Below are 16929 nucleotides of genomic sequence, written 5' to 3' on the forward strand. Positions count from 1 at the left end.
TTTCCTTGTCCTTGATCCTTGCCATTTTAATTATTATGTGTCTTGGTGTTGTCCTCCTTGGATCCTTTCTGTTGGGGGTTCTGTATAATTCCATGGTCTGTTCGATTATTTCCTCCCCCAGTTTGGGGAAGTTTTCAGCAATTATTTCTTCAAAGACACTTTCTATCCCTTTTCCTCTTTCTTCCTCTTCTGGTATCCCTATAATACGAATGTTTTTCCTTTTGTATTGGTCACATATTTCTCTTAGTGTTGTTTCATTCCTGGAGATCCTTTTATCTCTCTCTATGTCAGCTTCTATACGTTCCTGTTCTCTGGCTTCTATTCCTTCAATGGCCTCTTGCATCTTATCCATTCTGCTTATAAATCCTTCCAGGGATTGTTTCACTTCTGTGATCTCTTTCCTGACATCTGTGATCTCCTTCCGGACTTCATCCCACTGCTCTTGCATTTTTCTCTGCATCTCATCCCACTGCTCTTGCATTTTTCTCTGCATCTCATCCCATTGCTCTTGCATTTTTTTCTGCATCTCTGTCAGCATGTTCATGATTTTTATTTTGAATTCTTTTTCAGGAGGACTAGTTAGGTCTGTCTCCTTCTCAGGTGTTGTCTCTGTGATCTTTGTCTGCCTGTAGTTTTGCCTTTTCATGGTGATAGAGATAGTCTGCAGAGCTGGTACAAGTGACCGCTGGAAGAGCTTCCCTTCTTGTTGGTTTGTAGCCTTTTCCTGGGAGAATAGCGACCTCTAGTGGCTTGTGCTGGGCAGCTGTGCGCAGACAGGGCTTCTGCTTCCTGCCCAGTTGCTTTGGGGTTTATCTCCACTGTTGCTGTGGGCTTGGCCTGGCTGGGGCTGTTCCTCCAAAATGGTGGAGCCCCGTTAGAGGGGGAGCAGCCAGGAGACTATTTATCTCCGTAAGGGGCCTCTGTGCTCCCTGCTGCCCAGGGGGTTAGAGTGCCCAGAGATCCCCAGATTCCCTGCTTCTGGTCTAAGTGACCTGTCCTGCCCCTTTAAGATTTCCAAAAAGCACTCTCCAAACCAAAACAACAACAGCAACAATGAGAGAGGGAACAGAAAGGAAAAAAAAAAGAAAAAACACGCGATTTTTTTTTTTTTTTCCTCAGGTGCCGGTCCCAGGCACCCGCGCACTGGTCCTGCTGCCCTGTCTCCCTAGCACCAGGGTCCCTGTCCTTTCAAGGCTTCCAAAAAGCACCCACCCACCAGTCCCGCAGGGAAGGAACGCTCAATATTCTTGGTCCTCAGGCACTGGTCCCACGCACCCGCTCACCAGTCCCGCCGCCCTGCCTCCCTAGCACCGGGGTCCCTGTCCCTTCAAGGCTTCCAAAAAGCACTTGGCAAAAAGAGAGAAAAAAAAAGGGGAAAACGCGCGATTTCTTCCGTCCTCAGGTGCTGGTCTCAGGCACCCACCCACCGGTCCCACAGGGAAAAATGCGGGATATTCTTTGTCCTCAGGTGCCGGTCCCAGGCACCCGCTCACCAGTCCCGCCGCCCTGCCTCCCTAGCACCGGGGTCCCTGTCCCTTTTAGGCTTCCAAAAAGCACTCGCAGAAAAGAGAAAAAAAAAGGGGGAAAAACGCGCGATTTCCTCTGTCCTCAAGTGCCGGTCTCAGGCACCCGCCCACCGGTCCCGCAGGGAAAAACGGGGGATATTCTTTGTCCTCAGGCGCCGGTCCCAGCCACCCGCTCACCAGTCCCGCCACCGTGCCTCCCTAGCACTGGGGTCCCCGTCCCTTCAAGGCTTCCAAAAAGCGCTTGCCAAAAAGAGAAAAAAAAAAAAAAAGGGGAAAAACGCACGACCTCCTCCGTCCTCAGGCACCGGTCTCAGGCACCCGCCCCCAGGTCTCGCAGGGAGAAACGCGGGATATTCTTTGTCCTCCGGCGCCGTTCCCAGGCACCTCCTCACCGGTCCTGCCACCCTGCCTCCCCAGCAACGGGGGCCCGTCCCTCTAAGGCTTCCAAAAAGCGCTCGCCAAAAAAAAAACTGCTCCGGTTTCTCTCCACCCGCCGGGAGCCGGGGGGAGGGGCGCTCGGGTCCCGCCGGGCTGGGGCTTGTATCTTACCCCCTTCACAAGGCGCTGGGTTCTTGCAGGTGTGGATGTGGTCTGGATGTTGTCCTGTGTCCTGTGGTCTCTATTTTAGGAAGATTTATCTTTGTTATATTTTCATAGCTCTATGTGTTTTTGGGAGGAGATTTCCACTGCTCTACTCACGCCGCCATCTTGGCTCCCGCCTCCCGATAGCAGAATCTTTTTACCTTCCCAGAGCTCATGAGTCCCCTCACCACCCTCCCCTGTGGCAACCACCAGTGTCTTCTCTGTCCAAGTGATAGATTGAAATTCATAATCAAGATGATACTGCAGATCACTCTGGTTGACATTGAGAAATGCATTGTTGACTCTCTTTCAGAATCCCACTGTGAACATCTCTGCACTGACCTGTTTGACAGTGGAGGTGGGTACATATCTGAAGGAAATGAAGTCACTGTTTCCAAGAGGTATCTGCCCTTTGTGATCATTGCAGCACTATTTATAACAGCAAGACACGCTAACAGAAGTTTCCATCAGCATATTTATGTTCTAAGAAATTGTAATATATAGCATACACAGTGGAATATGATACAGCCATAAAGAAGGAAATATTGTCATTTGTGACATCATGGGTAAACATGGAGGATATTCTGATTTGCGAAATAAGACACACAGAAATAAATAGTATATTCATTCACTTGCATGTGGGATAAAAGTCAAAATAAAATGATTCATAGAAACTAGGCATACAATGTGAATGCTAGAGCTGGAAATGGGAGTGTGAGGCTAGATGAAGGAGGTCAAAGTACCGAATTCCAGGTATAAGGTCACTAAATCCTGGAGATCTAATATACAGCACATGACAACAGTTAATGCATATGCATTGTATTCTTGCAACTTGCTGAAAGAGTAGATTTCAAACCTTCTCATTACAACAAAAATGCTGTTATGATGTGCAGTGCTGTATGTGGTAGCTCACATGTGGTAATCATTTTGTAACATGTACACTCATCAAATCTTCCCATTTAAAACCTTAATGTGTATGTGTCCATTATATTTGAGTATGGCTGGATCAAAATGATCACAAAATGTGTTCCTGAATCAAAACGAGTGAATTACGGAGGGCCTGAATTTGATTTGTCTCCAGAGTGAACTTGTGCAGAAGGGCAATTTTCTGAACTTGTACCTTTACCTTTCTGTTGAAAACATATTCTACCTTTACAAGGTACTATGATACCACAGTAATGTGGCATGTGTCACTTTCCTGAAATCAAATAAGCAAACATAATCTTCCACTATTTACATGATAATTAAATTGTCTGTCATAAAAAAATATATGAAAATCATGAGTTGTTTATTCCAATATGGTTAACAAATAGAAAATTGTATATTAAAAAATCAGTAGTAGAACATATGAAAACCATCCTAGATATCTAACTGCACTGTCTCTTAAGTATACTAAAAGTATAAATTTCCTTACAGAAAATAAATTCAAGTTCAGCTATATGTAATTTCCAAGGTATATTATTTTTATTAAAATATTACCCAACACACATTGAAATCAGAAAAGGATATTAGATACAAAACTTCACTTAATCATTCAAAGAAGGCATAAGTTGTGCCCCTAAAAATAGTAATAACTCTACTGTAGCAGAGGTAGATACAGCTGTTAGCTTGTGTTGCATAAAATGCCTTATCAGAAGCCATGTGTTCAGTGAAGTTTCCATGGGGCAGTTCTGCTTTGTTCTCTGCTCTAAAGATGGATTGTATCTGTGAGAGTCTTTGCCTTGATGTCACTTAAAATGAGTTTTCATTACTTTCTCCCCTTTCCGAGTCACCCACCTGCCACCAGTACCACTTCAATTATTGCACAAAATTTAACGTTATACTGTCTGTTTCCCATGGGCTTAATCAACATGCTGAACTCATTTAGTTTCCAGGTCACTCCTGGCCTCCGGTCTCTAATCACATCCCTCCTGGCTGGGCCAGGCCTTGAAAAGATGTGACATGTTAGGCCACTCAGTTCATATCTTATTCCAGGAGGCCACTCACTGCTCAGATCTGCTGAGAGTCTCCATCCTCTTGTGATTGATAGTTGTCCTTTCTGTTTCAAGGATGGTACAAATATAATGTTTTTTTTCTATTATTTGGTCAGAATGTGAAGCCAGTATAAAGAACAACAGCTTCAAATCCACAAATGAATGTGACAAAGCTGTGGAAAAATAGAGGAACCTTCTCAAAAAACATCATCACATCACAGACGGACACATAACCACCGTGTGAGTAAAATCCCCATAGTTTGATGTGCCATTGTCTATAGAAATGGAAATAGCTCACATTTTATTCAGTTCTGATCACTGCCAAGTATTCATTGTCATCGTAGAGTATCCATTAGAATTCTGTACATTTGAATATTCCAATTTATCTCAACACACTATTAAACCCCAGATAATGAAAACAGTTAATTGTGAACTCTAAAGAAAATCTATTCAAAAGCTAATAAATTATGTTATGTGATATCAAATTATGCAGTAATTTGAAACATTTTGCATAAATTATGATAAGAAATTCATCTATGATGACACATCTACTTAAAGGTATAAAACTAGAAAGCAAGCTTAGAGCTAAATATTGATAATAAAGAAATTTAAACCATATGATTTCTAGAAAATAAAAATAGCTCTCTTGATGTACTTAAATCTATTCATTCATGTGTTTTAATTCAACAAATATCTATGACCCAGCTATTTTTTGGCTGGTTCTGTCCAGTTTTTGAAAACACAACAATGAATAAATATTTTGTTATACTTGTGGTCATAGAAAATAAATAAAATATTTAGTGTATTAAAAGTGGATGAACATAAAATGCAATGCTGTGGGTTGGGGAAAGTAGCTTTAGGGAAACATTTCTATTATAAATGTCTTCCCTTCACTCCCAGGGTCAGTTGCATTATTCACGATAAGCAGGATACTAACACAACCTAAATGTCTTCCATGCTGAAAGGTTAAAAAAGATGTGTTACATACATACAATGAAAAAATCATCTTTGAAAAACAATGAAATTTTCAGTTTTATTTTGATAAACGTGACAATCACAATGTACCAATTCATCAATATTTTAAACAAATATGCATGTGTATTTGCACACCATCAAAGGAAATGGCAGTAAATTATGTGATTTACCTTTTACCACCATCAAATTGCACAATACCCATACCTATTACCTTAACATTTAATGTGTGCTGGAAGTATTTTAATAGGTTACATAATTGTTGTCCATTTCATTCTGCATATTCCAAAGCCAGCACAGAGTATGCCCAGGAGTTGGGCAAATCCTAGTCCTTCAATTGTTAAATTGCATGGAGCCATTGCATTTGGGTTCTCCCAGAATAAAATCCTAGATACACTGTAAGGAATAAATGAAATAATCCAGTCTCCTTACATTTGATCTGATTTAATGCTCCAAAGTCCCCTATGAAGAACTGCCTCTATTTATTTTTTTATTTTTTTATTTTTTGCAGATGAGGATCCTTAAGGTGGAAAAGTGTGTCCAAGGTTTCATTTCTTTGGCAGGTAACTGGCAGAGGCAATATTCACAAAACCAGGAGTTCTGTGTGACTTATAATCACTGTGTGACACAATAGACAACAAACCAACTGTGTGGTATAAACCTGTCCATAAGACAGCATTTTCATTGTATGAAAGTGTAACAAATTTTGCACTATGTTACTGACTTCTTACTATGTGCACATAATATCTGTACATTTTATCCTTCCACAAATCTTTATCACATTATGTTCCCTATGTTATAATGAATAACATGGAGCTACAGACCTATGAAAGAATAAATGTAGTTTATTCTTCACCTCCAGTTGGGAGGTATATATTTTTGTCTCATTTACCATTACAGTACCAAACTGAGTGGCCCTCTATGGAAAATCCTAATATATGCAGTTTCACTTGTGAATATAATAATATTTAAAACATTAGCTATGGACACTTCAACCTTCTATTAATATATGAATGTATTCAGAGAACACAGATAGTTCTGGGAAAGCACTGAGAAACATAAAGCAAGTTTTGAGTTTACAGCTTTATAAAGAAACACTACAGTGCAATGTAATGGAGAAGTGCACCCTAATTACAGCAGATTCCTAGTGATTCACGTTTTATATTGCAATAGTTTTGTAAGACACACATTTCCTTCATAAAAACATGCAATTTGTTGTCATTTAAAAAACAACCAAATTGCATTGCACAAAAATGTTAACATACATTTTAGGATGGATTAGCCTTTGTTACCGGTAATTCACTCCAAAGGCGGTTTTATAAGTTTTTGTTTTTTGTTTTTTTATGCAGTTGGGACATGGAGGCACCTTTGCCTGGTGACTTATGTGTGCTTCATTTATGTCAGTGACACTTGGGAACACACCATGGATGTGATGATCAACTACAATGGAGTCACTGAGTTTCTTGTGGGATTGTCTGAAGACCTGGGGATGCAAACCCTACAGGGCATCCTGTTCCTCATGGTCTACCTGGCAGCCCTGTTAGGAAATGGACTCATCATCATCCTCATTACTTGGGATCCTCAGCTTCACACACCCATGTACTTCTTCCTGAAGAACCTGTCACTCATAGACCTCTGCTACCTTTCTGTAACTGTTCCTAAATTTGTTCTCAACTCCCTGATGAATAGGAACACAATATCCTTTCTTGGATGTGTTTTCCAGGTGCTGTTCTTTGCAGGTTTCGGCGCTGCTGAATTTGCCATCCTCACAGTGATGTCCTATGACCGCTACGTGGCCATCTGCCGCCCGCTACATTATGAGATCATCATGAACAAGGGGGCCTGTGGGCAGATGGTGGTGGCTTCATGTGTCAGTGCATTGGTTTATGGAGCCACACACGCTTCAGCGACATTTTCAACAAATTTCAGTTCCAATAAAATCCACCATTTCTTCTGTGATATCCCTCAGATTATGTTGATCTCAGACCCCAAAATGAACATAGATGAAGCTTCAGTATCATTAATAGGTGTAATTATGGCAATAATGTGTTTCACCTCCATTTCATATTCCTATGTCAACATCTTCTCTGCTGTCCTGAAGATCTCCTCCAAGGAGGGAAGGTCCAAAACCCTGTCCACATGCATCCCTCATCTGGTGGTTGTGGCGCTGTTCACTTTCACAGCTGCCTTGGCCTACTTGAAGCCGCCCTCCCCCTCTCAGACCATCCTGGACCTCCTTTTGTCTGTTTCTTATAGTGTGTTGTCTCCAATCATGAACCCTGTCATATACAGCCTGAGAAATAAGGATATGAAGGCAGCTCTGGAAAGAGTTCTTATTAAAGAAGTACAGAAAATATTTTAACTACATTTGAGAGTGATGGGGAAATAATACATTTCTTAAATTCTAACAGAGGTGCATGCTTCATATTGGACATCAGTGAGACAAAGAAGTGTTTTACAGTTTACGTTGTTGCAAAATCACAGGATGATGATTCATAGTTGATCCTTGATTGACGAACTTTGATTGAATCTTGCAGGGTGAAAAATTTGGGATAATATTTCTGGAACAATATTCTAGGGAAGTTGGTGTATCTCATTTTTAAGTTAGTCCCAATGTAGTGGGATAAGGAGGAGGGTGAGTTACTTGGCTTTAGCTTTTAGGAAGCAGGAGTCTTTAGAAATCAGGGTCCTCTAAACATGCATGAACTCTTGAAAAAAGGGCATGTAGTTCAGTTCTGAACTGTTCTAGGAAGGCTCCATCATCACATTCATTAGGCAGCGGAAGGATTAATTGCAAATCCACAAGTGTCCACAGAAAGTGCCACAGAAGCAGACTGCAATGGAGGAAAGTTTAGGAGTGACTTAACCAATGCCCCTGCCTATTGTTTTGTTTTGTTGTTGATGATCCATCTTTGTCCATTTGAAATCATGTAAAATAAATACTGTTAAGAAGAGGGTACATTCTCTGACGTGTATTTCACACATTTTCCTCATTCCTAGTAGTACCTACAACAACATAGATACTCTCACAACTAGCCTCAGTAATTAAAGCCACATTTTTGCAATCTATGTTTTGTACGACATTGCAGTGAGGCCATGTCTGCAGCATCCTACAGGAATTCCCAACTCGTCTATTATGTAGTTGTTGATAGAGATCAGGTGGCTGCACAAACCACAAGGGTGAACCCCTGGTTGAGCCTGAGAGCTGGAGATGCTCAGACGGCCCCGCGGCCTTGGGCCAGGCCTTGCGTCATTGTTCAGCTCTCCAGTCCTTCTGCACTGCTTACGAAATGAGTGAAGCTGCCACTATGTGGAGAATAACACTTGCCGATAATTTTCACTAAATCACTACATTTATTCCTGATTATCCAAAGTAGGATGTGAACATACTAATTTTCTATATTGTTTTACGTAAAATGATTAATTTACCTTCCTTTAAGTTGAGGTTAGCTCTGATCAACTTCTCTGGACAGACATTTATTTTTTTGTTTTTCTTTTCTGTGTGTGGTGCAGTACATACAATAAAATGGAAAATCCTGGGTAGATTTAAGGGAATTCTGACATGCATATATATACACATATATAGTCATGTCACCATCAGCCAGATCAGGATGTCAAACAATCTCACTACTTTTCTTCCTTCCCATAGTTCAGCAATCCCTTCACCACCCTCCCCTGTGGTAATGACCAGTGTATTTTGTATGCACACGATAGACAAGTTTTTATAACCAAAATTATAATACAGAGCTCTCTGGTTGACATTGACAAGTATATTGGTGACCCTTCTTCAAAAGCCTGCTAGGAACAACTAAACACTGACCTATTTGACAGGTTAGGTGTGTAGGTAACTGAAGGAAATAGAATCATTTTGTCAAAGACTTATCTGCCCTCTGTGCCCATTGCAGCACTATTTATAACAGCGAGACATGCAAACAACAAAAGTGTCCATCAACATGTGAATAGACTAATAAGTTGTTATATATATATATATATGTTATGTACACATATGCACACAGGGGTGGTAGTATAGCATGGAGAATATTGTCAATGATTCTGTAACATCTTTATAAGTTGATAGGTAATAACTCCAGTCATGGGGTGAGGATATAATTATATGTGGAACTCTGTGTATATTTGAAACCAATATAAGATTGTATATCAACAATAATTCAATTAAAAAGTAAAAAGGAAAGATTATATATAGTCAAAAAAATCTTGTCATTTGTGACATGTATAAATATTTTTGTGAAATGAATCACACAGAAAAAAAATAATACATTAGCTCACTTATGTGTGGAATATGAATAAAAATGAAATGATTTATAAAAAGTGGAAGTACATTCTTGTTTTCCAGGGCTGGAAATAGGGGTGGAAGGTAAGTGAAAGTGGTCAAAGGTACCATCTTATAGCTATGATGACTAAATCCTGGAGAGCTAATATACAGCATGTAAATATAATTAATAATTATGCATTGTATTCTTGAAACTTGCTTAAAGAGCAGATCTTAAATCTTCCCATTGCAATAAAAATGTGGTTGTTATGTGAAGTGGTGGAATTGGCAATCATTTTATAACATGTACACACATCAAATCATCCCATTTTATACCTTAAATGTACATGTGTCAATTATATTTGAACAAGGCTGGATAAAAATGATGACAAAATATGTTACTGAAATAAAGAAAGTGAATCCATGAATGTGCTGACCTGAGTTTGACTTGTCTCCACAGTAAACTTGTGCACTTTGGCAATTCTCTTAATATGCACCTTAAACCTCTAGTCAAAACAGATTCTACTTCCATGAGTTACTGTGATTCTAGAGTAAGGTAGTATGTGTCCAATTCACAGAATAAAATAAGCAAACATAATTTTTCAGTATTTATTTTGTAAATTAAAACATCTATCATAATAAAAATTATGTGAACATCATGAGGTGTTGATTCCAACATGCTTAACTAATAGGAAACTGTATCTTATAGGATCAACAGGAAAACATAAGATAACCATGCTTGATTTCTAAATGCATTACATCTCCTTTAATTTTTTAAAAATGGAAATTTCCTTAAGGAAAATATACTCAAGCCCAAATATACTCCAAGGTACATTAATTTTATTAAAATATTATCTGAGACACACTGAAATCAGAAATGATTATTACACATGCATCTTCCATTAACAAAACAAAGCAGGCATAAATCTGTCCTAACAAATGCAAGTATCCCTACAGTAGTAGAGGTAGCTCTAGTCATTAGATTTCCTGCATAGAAATGATTTTTAAATGACATGTGTTAGGTGAAGGTGTTACCAGTGTAGATGCTGCTTTCACAGGATCGTGTTTTGGAGGCTATGATGTATGAAGTAAGCAGACAAGAGTATGGAGCAACTAGCAAAATTTTTAATCAAAAGTGAAAAGGAAAGAGTAAAACTCCCACTGCCCAGGAGGGCCCAAGAGGGGATGCCATTAGAGCTGCATTATCTGGGTTTTATCAGCACAGAAAGCATGCAAGTGGCTGGGAGTTATTGCTCCGACTTTTTGCTATGGCCAAGTTGGGATGAAAAGGAAGAGAAAAAAACATTTTTTCTTTGGCTGATTTTCCCAGATGTCCACGGTGAGGCTTCTTGTTTACTGGGAAGCCTTGAACGTGACTTCACCTTACCAGGGCCTTGAGCTTTATCTGCCTGAGTCCCACCTGCCTCAATCCCACATCAGAAGAGGTACCCCTCACTGTCACTAGGCAGAAGGGGAAAGACCACTTGGGCTGCTTCCTACTGACAATGGGTGACTCCTGGGGAACAGCAGGCTGGGTTTAGTCTCTGAGTGGCCTATCTAGTGACCCCTGGTAAATGTGGAATGACTATCATGGGGGGTCCCATCTGCATCACCATGTGGACTCTAAACAAGAGGTGACAGATTTAATTAGAATACTAAGTAGACATGGTCCAAATATGAGAGCAAATGATATCACTCCAGGAAGGGGAATGAAGGGCGTCAACCAGGGCTGCACCCACCTATGATGGATTTGACAAACTGGCCCAGCCAGGAGTCTTGCATTTCCCTTTCTGTGAGCTCATTAAAGAGATCAATGTGCTGCTTGATCCTCTCTAAATTCTCTTCTACCAGTCCTGAGGTGATAACATAGAAACAGCAGGTCTCACTGAGCACAGCACAGGTGCCCGTGGCATCAGCGGTGAGCATATCCAAGGCTCTCCTAATTAAAGAGCCGCCTTAGCTGAGGAGTCTGAGGCTTTTTCCTGGGTTTCTATGGCTCCTCCTATCACTTTTCAGGAGCCCTACCTCACTAGGTAGATGTTTCTAGTGCTCCTTTTGAGATCAGGAAACCCTATAAACCAAAACAGGCCATGGAATATTAACTTTCCAGGCCATTCATCTCTAATATTATGCTATCTGTGGATGGCCCACTGAAATAAGGGGTTAGGGGCACCTGGCTCCTAGGCTGGTGCCATAGTGACACATCCAGGAAGGGACATGTGTAGGGCAACTGCCTGGAGGTGAGGAAGGAGGTATGTTAAGAGTCAATACATCAGGTATAGTTGCAATTGCTGTGCACCCTCTCCATGCCTTCAGCAGGGCCAAGCACACATTTGTTCCACAAAAAAATAGTCCAGTCCCAGCCAGTGAGACTTCAGGGGACCATCCTTGTTGCTGAGAGCATTTGTGTGAGGTTGGGAGACTAATATAGGTGGCCAAAATAAAGGAAACCCATGGCCCTCAGGGGTCAAAACTAGAGGGTTGTAAGCCTGAGAAATAATTATGAGCACACAAGGGAGAGAAGTCGGTGAGGGATTCTTTATGAGTATGAGGAATCTGACCCTGAAGGCTTACAAAAAAGAGCTGAATGACATAAAAAGGAGGGTAAGTCTCGGGGTTGTCAGAGGAGATGATGAGGACTGTCTTTGTTTTAGTTCCAGGGCCAAGAGTCACTTGCCCCAGTGAATTGTTGGCTATGGCCCAAACCTCATTATCATAATGATTGTTGGCATTAAATTTATTATTGCTCCACTATAACCAAAGGCCATAGATTTGCCTTTCAAACATGGATCTCGTGTGATGGTGTAGGAAGGCTATAGACATCAAAGTCCTCTTCCTCTTCAGTGGAATCTCCCTGGAATTGTGGCTTCCACTCAGGAAAGGTATGATTATTCATAAAGGTGGTGTTATAGAAATAGAAGACCCATGCCCCATGAATTAGATAAGCACAGACTGGCTTTGGCAGCAAGGTGCTAGTCTTTGCCTACTTGCTTAGTTAGTAATGGAGTAACCTACTGTGAGTCAAGGGACCAAGGGCCTCTACCTAGTCCATCGTTTTTGGTGGTGGTGTAGTTTGTATAAGAAAAAAACCAATATTGTGTTATGATATTAGCAATTGTTTCTAGTGATATCAGAGATGCTGAGAAGATCTGTATCACACACCAAATGATCTCAGCAGGGGCAGATCCAGTTATTAGAGTAGCAATTTTGTTAGCTTCTAGAGTCAGAGGATAAACCACTGCCATGAGAGAAGTCAATAAACAGGGTGTCAATAATAGCAATAAGTATGGTTTAAGGCTATTACTTGTACTTTAAACCCAGCAGCAGCAGAGATACATTGAACAATAGGAAAATAAGAAGGTCCATTCTCACAGTGATGCCAAAAAGGACCCAGGACTCTGGAGTCATGAGGTGCTTATCTTAGGCATCTGCCACTTAAAAAAGATCTTCTTATGTCGAACAAACTTACAGGAATAATGGGGCAGGGGGTCCTCCTTGACCAGAGGACAGTTTGGTTTTTCAGACACTGAGGCATTCAATCAGGAGTGATGGACTGGAGACTTGTGCCCTGTCACCTTTGCTGCAGTGGGAGTGAGGGGAATTACTGTAAGCAGTCCTTCCCAAATGGGGATGAGAGAAGAACCACTAGACGGCATTGACTTAACTAAAATTAAGTCTCTTGGCTCAAAATGAGGACTTCCTTCCTTTCTCCAGCTGCTTCCAGTTTCTGGAGGGTTTGCTGGAATTGGGCCAGGGAGATGACCTGATTTACTTGTGAAGCTGTCTCTGTGTCAAAGAGGAAGTTATTGGTCAAGAAAGGCCTGCCACCATGGAAGTCCACAGATCTCCCAACACAAGGGACCCAAGGAGGAAAACACCAAGATGTATCATAATTAAAAGGGCAAAGATCAAGGACAAGGACAGAGTAGTAAAAGCAGCCAGAGAGAAAGAAGAGCACCTACAAAGGAAAACCCATCAGGCTATCATCAGACTTCTCAGCAGATACCTTACAGGTCAGAAGGGAGTGGCACTATGTATTCAATGCAATAAAGCAGAAGGTCCTCAAAGCAAGAATACTCTACCCAGAAAGGTTATCATTTAAATTTGAATGAGGGATTAAACAATTCCAAGATAAGCAAAAGTTAAGGGAAGTTGCCTCCCACAAACCATCTCTACAGTGTATCCTAAGGGACTGCTCTAGATGGAAGTCTGCCTAAGGTTAAATAGCTGTCACCAGAGAAAATAAAACCACTGCAAAGGAATAGAACAACTACTGCTATGGCAGTAAGTACATATCTATCAGTTATTACCCTAAATGGACTGAATGCACCAATCAAAAGACATATTACAGAATGGATATAAAAGCAAGACCCGTCTATATGCTGCCTATAAGAGACTCAATTCAAATCCAAAGGCATGCACAGACTAAAAGTGAAAGGATGGGAAAAATTATTTCATGCAAAAATAGGGAGAAGAAAGTAGGTGTACAAAGTAGGTAATATAAGTATCAGACAATATATAAGTCAAAACAAAGAAAGTAACAAGAAACAAAGAAGGACATTATATAATGATAAAAAAGTCAGTCCAACAAGAGGATACAACCATTATAAATACCTATTCACCCAATAAAGGAGCACCTACATGTGCAGAACAAATACTAACAGATTTAAATGGAGAAATAGAATGCAATGCATTCATTTTAGGAGAATTCAACATACCACTCACTCCAAAGGACAGATCACCCAGAGAGAAAACAAGTAAGTACACAGATGCACTGAACAGCACATTAGAACAGATGGACCTAGCAAACAACTATAGAACACTCCACCCAAAAGCAGCAGGTTTCACTTTCTTCTCACGTGCACATGGAACATTTTCCAGAATAGACCACATACTAGGCCACAAAAAGAGCCTCAGTAAATTCAAAAAGATTGAAATTCTACCAAACTTTTCACATTACAAAGGTATGAAACAAGAATTTAATTGTACACAGAAAACAGGAAGGCTCACAAACACATGGAGGCTTAACAACATGCTCCTAAATAATCAGTGGGTCAATGACAAATTAAAACAGAAATCAAGCAGTATATGGAGACAAATAAAAACAACAGTGCAGCACACCAACTTCTGTGGGATGCAGTGAAGGCAAAGGAAATGGCCTTTATTATGTTGAGGTACTTGCCCTCTATACCCATTTTGTTGAGAGGAAAGTACATAGCAATCACAGCCTATTTAAAGCAGGAAAAACAATCCCAAATGAACAGTTTAAATGAACAATTATTGAAACTGGAAAAAGAGAACCAATAAGGTCCAAAGTCAGTAGAAGGAGGCACATAATAAAGATTAGAAGAAATAAATATTGAAATGAATAAAACAACAGAAAAAATTAATGAAACCAAGAGCCTGCTCTTTAAGAAAATACAAAATAGTAAACCCCTAGTCAGACTTATCAAGAAAAAAAGAGATTCTACACACAGAAACAGAATCAGAAATAAGAAAGGAAAACTCACGATGGACACCACTGAAATACAATGAATTATTAGAGAATACTATGAAAAATTATTTGCTAAAAACTGGATAACCTAGAAGAAATGGAAAACTTTCTAGTAACAATCTTCCAAGACTGACTCAGGAAGAAACAGAAAACTCTGAAGAGAGCAATTACCAGCAGTGAAATTTAATCATTAATCAAAAAACTACCCAAGAATAAAGTCCCTGGACCTGACGGCTTCACCACGAAATTTCATAAGACATTTAGAGAAGTCATAATACCCATTCTACTAAGTTTTCCAAAAAGTAGAAGAGGATGGAATACTTCCAAACTCATTCTATGAAGCCAGCATCACTCTATTACCAGAACAAGGCAAAGACACCACAAAAAAAAACTACAGACCAATATCCCTGATGAATATAGATGCAAAAATACTTAACAAAATATTAGCAAACTGAATTCAAAAATACATCAAGAGGATCATCCATCATAATCAAGTGGGATTCATCCCAAGGATGCAAGGAAGGTACAACATTGAAAAATCCATCATCATCCACCATATCAATAAAAAGAAGGACAGAAATCACATGATCATCTCCATAGATGATGAAGAAGCATTTGACAAAATTCAACACACATTCATGATAAAAACTCTCAAGAAAATGGGTATAAAGAGCAGAAACCTCAGCATAATAAAGGCCATATGTGACAAACCCACAGCAAACACCATACTTAACAGTGAAAGCTGAAAGCTTTTCCTTGAAGATTGGGACAAGATAGGGATGCCCACTCTCCCCACTTTTATTCAACATAGTACTGGAGGTCCTACCCATGGAAATCAGACAACACAAAGAAATAAAGAGGATCCAGATTGTTAAAAGAGAAGTGAAACTGTCACAGTTTGCACATGACATGATATTGTAAAGAAAATCCCCAAAGACTCCACTCTAAAACTACCAGAACCAATATCTGAATTCAGAAAATTTTCAGGATACAAATTTAATGCACAGAAATCTGTTGCATTCCTATACACTAATGATGAGCTAGCAGAAAGAGAAATCAGGAAAACAATTCACAGTTGCATCAAAAATAATAAAATAAGAATAAAATACAAAGAAATAAACCTAACCAAGCAAGTAAAAGAACTTTACCCTGAAAATTACAAGACATTCTTGAGAGAAATAAAAGAGGACATTAATAAAAGGAAATTCATCCCTTGCTCTTGGGTAGGAAGTTTTAATATTGTCAAAATGGCCATCCTGTGTAATACAATCTACAGATTCAATGCACTCCCTACCATAATACTGACAGCATTCTTCAATGAACTGGAACAAATAATTCTAAAATACATATGGAACTTCAAAAGACCCCAAATAGCCTAAACAATCCTGTGCAAGAAGAATAAAGCTGGGGAGATTAGTCTCTTCAACTTCAAGCTCTACTACAAAGACATAATAATCAAGACAATTTGATACTGGCACAAGAACAAACACATGGAACAGAATAGAGAGCCCAGATATAAAGCCACACATATATGGCCAATTAATATATATATAAATGAGCCATGGACATACAATGGTTAAATGATAGCATCCTCAACAACTGGTGTTGGTAAAACTGGACAACTGCCTGTAAGAGAATGAAACTGGATTACTGTGTTACTCCATAAACAAAAGTAAACTTGAAATGGATCAAAGACCTGAGTGTAAGTCACGAAACCATAAAGCTCTTAGAAGATAACATAGGCAAAACTCTCTTGAATATAAAGATGAACAACTTCATGAACATGTCTCCCCGGACAAGGGACATAAAAGAACGATGAACAAGTGGGACTACATCAAACTAAAAATCTTCTGTACTGCAAAGGACACCATCAGCAGGACAAAAAGGCATCCTAGAGTATGGGAGAATATTTTCATAAATGACATATCTGATAAGGGGTTGACTTCCAAAATATATAAAGAGCTCCCTTCCCTTAACATTCAAAAAAGAAATACCCTGATTAAAAAATATTCAGAGGATCTGAACAGACATTTCCCCAAAGAAGAAATTCAGATGGCCAACAGGCACATGAAAAGGTGCTCCACATCACTAATCATCAGAGAAATGCCAATT

General features: G+C 39.7%; 1 pseudogene; it reads left to right on the forward strand.

Moving 5' to 3' along the window:
- Positions 1 to 2363: 2363 nt before the first annotated feature.
- Positions 2364 to 16929, forward strand: part of LOC140846042 (olfactory receptor 14A16-like) — a 36527-nt pseudogene continuing 21961 nt past the window's right edge.

The sequence above is a fragment of the Manis javanica genome, chromosome 14 (assembly GCF_040802235.1).
Source record: "Manis javanica isolate MJ-LG chromosome 14, MJ_LKY, whole genome shotgun sequence".
NCBI classification, from domain to species: domain Eukaryota; kingdom Metazoa; phylum Chordata; class Mammalia; order Pholidota; family Manidae; genus Manis; species Manis javanica.